Genomic DNA, 3,820 nt, shown 5'->3' on the forward strand with positions numbered 1-3,820 from the left:
TAATGACCTCTTGCTTTCTTCGTGTATGACGTCCTTGATGTCATTCCATAATTCATCTGGTCTTCAGTCATTAGTGTTCAATGCATCAAATCTGTTCTTGAGATGGTCTCTAAATTCAGGTGGGATATACTCAAGTTTGTACCTTGGCTCTTGTGGATTTTTTCTAATTTTCTTCAACTTCAACTTGAATTTACATATGAGCAATTGATGGTCTGTTCCATAGTCTGCCCCTGGCCTTCTTCTGACTGATGATATTGAGCTTTTCCATCATCTCTTTACACAGATGTAGTTGATTCGATTCCTGTATGTTCTATCTGGTGAGGTCCATGTGTACAGTCACCGTTTATGTTGTTGAAAAAAGGTATTTACAATCACGAAGTTGTTGATCTTGCAAAATTCTGTCATGTGATCTCTGGCGTCTATTCTATCACCAAGGCCTTATTTTCCAACTACTGATCCTTCTTTGTTTCCAACTTTCACTTTCTAATTGCCAGTAATTATCAATGCATCTTGATTGCATGTTTGATCAGTTTCAGACTGTAGTATTTGGTGAAAATCTTCAATTTCTTCATCTTTGGTCTTAGTGGTTGGTACATAAATTTGAATAATGGTTGCATTAATTGGTCTTCCTTGTAGGGTATGGATATAATCCTATCACTGACAGCATTGCGCTCCAGGATCGATCTTGAAATGTAGTTTTTGACGATGAACTCAATGCCATTCCTCTTCAATTTGTCATTCCTGGCAAAATAGACCATATAATTGTCTGACTCAAAATGGTCAATACCAGTCCATTTCATCTCACTAATGCCTAGGATATCAATCTTTATGTATTCCATTTCCTTTTTGATGACTTTCAGTTTTCCTAGATTCATTCTTTGTACATGGTCTGATTATTAACAGATGTTTGCAGCTGTTTCTTCTCATTTTGAGTCATGCCACATCAACAAATGAGGGACCTGAAAGCTTGCCTCCATCCACGTCAACAAGATTGACTCTACTTTGAGGAGGCAGCTCTTCCTCTGCTGTCTTTTGAGTGCCTTCCAACCTGAGGGGCTCATTTTCCTGCACTATATCAGACAATGTTCCACTGCTATTCATAAGGTTTTAACTGGCCAATTTTTTCCGAACTAGATGACCACATCCTTCTTCCTAGTCTTTCTTAGTCTGGAAGCTCAGCTGAAACCTGTCCACCATGGGTGATCCTGTTGGTATTTGAATACTGGTGGCATATCTTCCAGCATCACAGCAACATGCAAGCGCCCACAGGACTACAAACTGACAGACTGGTGGGGGAACATTGAATGTTCAGGTTTTTTCCTTTCCGTCACAGAGAAAAGGTTATAGGAAACTCTGTGTGGAGGGATGGGTTGTGGGAAAACATTTCTCTGGCTGCGCTTGCTGTGGAGGGGCAGGGCTGGGCTGGGTCACCAGGGAGTCTGAGATGGAAGACCCCTGCCCCCCCTCAGCCTCCACAGTACATATAAAATGGCTGACTGGATGCTAAGATGGCTGTTGTGGCCATGACATCCAACCTGTGCAGACCTTTCGGGAGGAGGCGGTGTAGGCCATCTGCCTCGATTATTTCATGGACCCTGTGTCCATCGGCTGCAGGTACAACTTCTGCCATGTGTAACCCAGTTGTGGGGCGAGGAGGATGAGGAGGAAAGGGATGAGTTAGACTGGGAGAAGGAGGAGAAGAATAGAGACCAGGAGGAAATAGATGCTGTGGGGGCTGGTGGCGGGGCAGGGGGGCAGGGTGGGACACCTCCATGTAGCACAGAGACTATGAGGGCAACTTGGATGAGGAGGAAGTATTCTGAAACAATGGCTTGGGTGGGTCTAACTGGGATAACATGGATTACATGTGGGAGGAGGAGGATGAGGAGAAAGACCTGGACTACTACTTGGAGGAAGTGGAGGAGTACCTGAGGGGGGAGGATGAGGAGGATGAGAAGGAGGTGCTGGAGGAGGATGAGGAAGAGGAGCTAGGTCCTGTCACCCCACTGCCTCTGCCTTCTGCTCCTCGGAGTTGCTTTACCTGCCCCCAGTGCCAAAAGAGCTTTCCCCAGCAGAGCTTCAGTCCCAACCTGCAGCTGGCCAATCATGGTCCAAGTGATTCAGAAGATGTTCCCAGCCCCTGTCGAGGGAGCCATGGGAACAAGCAGGGCATTTGCCCCAAATACCAAGAAGCCCTGAAACTCTTTTGTGAAGTGGACAAAGAGGCCATCTGTGTAGTGTGCTGGTAGTCCAGGAGCCACAAGCAGCACAGCATGGTGCCATTGGAGGAGGTGGTGCAGGAGTACAAGGCCAAACTGCAGGGCCACTTGGAACCACTGAGGAAGGACCTGGAGGCTGTGCAGAAGATGAAGGCCAAGGAGGAGACAGATGACTGAGCCAAAGAGCTGGATGAAGTCAGAGCTGTCAGCAGTGGCCTCAGAGTTTGGGCGGCTGACACGGTTTCTGACTGAAGAGCAGGCAGGGCTGCAGCAGGGCCTCTGAGAGATGCATGAAACCTAACTAGTGCATGCAGGAGCAGCGGCCATCTGCCTCTGGGACCTGGCTACCCAGATGAGCCCCATGCTGGTGGAGTCCTAGGAGCAGAGCCAGCAGGGAGGTTTGTGGCTGCTCCAGGACATCAAGGGGACTTTCAGTAGGTGTAAAGAAGTACAGCTGTAGCCCACAGAGGCCTGGTCCCCCTACTCATGCCAATCCCACAGACATTACTTCCTGACAGAAGCCATCATGAGGAAAATAAGCCGGATGTTCTGTCAGGCTGCCCGAGTAGACCTGACACTGGACCCTGACACGGATCACCCAGCGCTGATGCTGTCCCTTGACTGCCATGGGGTTCTCCTGACATAGTGGCAGCAGGAGGTTGCTGACTACCCCAAATGCTTCTTGGTTGACTGCTGTGTACTGGGGGCTTAGAGCTTCTGCTCTGGCCAGCACTACTGGGAGGTAGAGGTTGGCCAGTGGCGGGGCTGGGTAGTGGGCACTGCCCTTGAGTCAACCCATTGCAAGGAGAAGGTGGGCTCCGGGGGTCCTCTATGGGCAGCAGGGATGCCAGCTCCTTACTTCATCACCATCACCACTGCCAACTCCACCTTCCCTAGCAGCCTTTTCTCCATCAGGAAGTGTGGTGTGTGGGCACCAATGGCAAGTGCTACCAGGAGCAGAGCTCAACAGAGCCCATGCTGCTGAGCCCAAGTGAGAAACTATGGTGCTTTGGCAGGTACCTGCACTATGAGGCCAGGTGCCTGGGCTTCTACAATGCGGAGACTCTGGTCCATGTGCACACCTTCTCATCTGCCTTCCTGGGCTAGCATGTCTTCCCTTTCTTCTGGTTGTTCTCTAAGTGTACCCACATCAAGCTCTGCCCTTGATTGGCCTGCCACCCACAGGGGTCCCTCTGGCCAGCACTGGGGGAGCTGGTGATGGTAGAGCATGACCCACAAGTTTGGAGGCTCAAAGGTTCCTTTCGAATATTTGTTATTGTTGCTTCCTGCTCTTCCTTGATCCCAGGCCCCTGCTTCTCCCTCTAGGAGCCTAAGGAATCTTCCTGGCCTTCAGCTTGGCCTTCTCTCACCTACTACGTCTGTCCAACAGGTCTACATGGGACCTTGATAATAAGAACATCTGCCTGGGCTTCCCTCCCCTCTGTCTGCTCAGCCCAGACCTTAGGGTCAGAGTTTGAATTGGAAGTAGGAGAAATTTCATTCCTTAACTTCTTTTCCACACTCGTGTCAGTTCTGAAGCTGAAGGGTTTGGGTAAGACTCATAACATCCCCATATTCCAATTCCATTTTCTGTTGCAAAC

General features: G+C 49.4%; 1 pseudogene; it reads left to right on the forward strand.

The window, feature by feature from the left end:
- The first annotated feature begins 1,508 nt into the window (after positions 1-1,508).
- LOC101361672 (E3 ubiquitin-protein ligase TRIM41 pseudogene) lies at positions 1,509-3,386 on the forward strand (annotated as a pseudogene).
- The last annotated feature ends 434 nt before the right edge of the window (positions 3,387-3,820 follow it).

The sequence above is a fragment of the Trichechus manatus genome, unplaced genomic scaffold (genome assembly GCF_000243295.1).
Source record: "Trichechus manatus latirostris isolate Lorelei unplaced genomic scaffold, TriManLat1.0 scaffold00539, whole genome shotgun sequence".
Taxonomy (NCBI): Eukaryota; Metazoa; Chordata; class Mammalia; order Sirenia; family Trichechidae; genus Trichechus; species Trichechus manatus.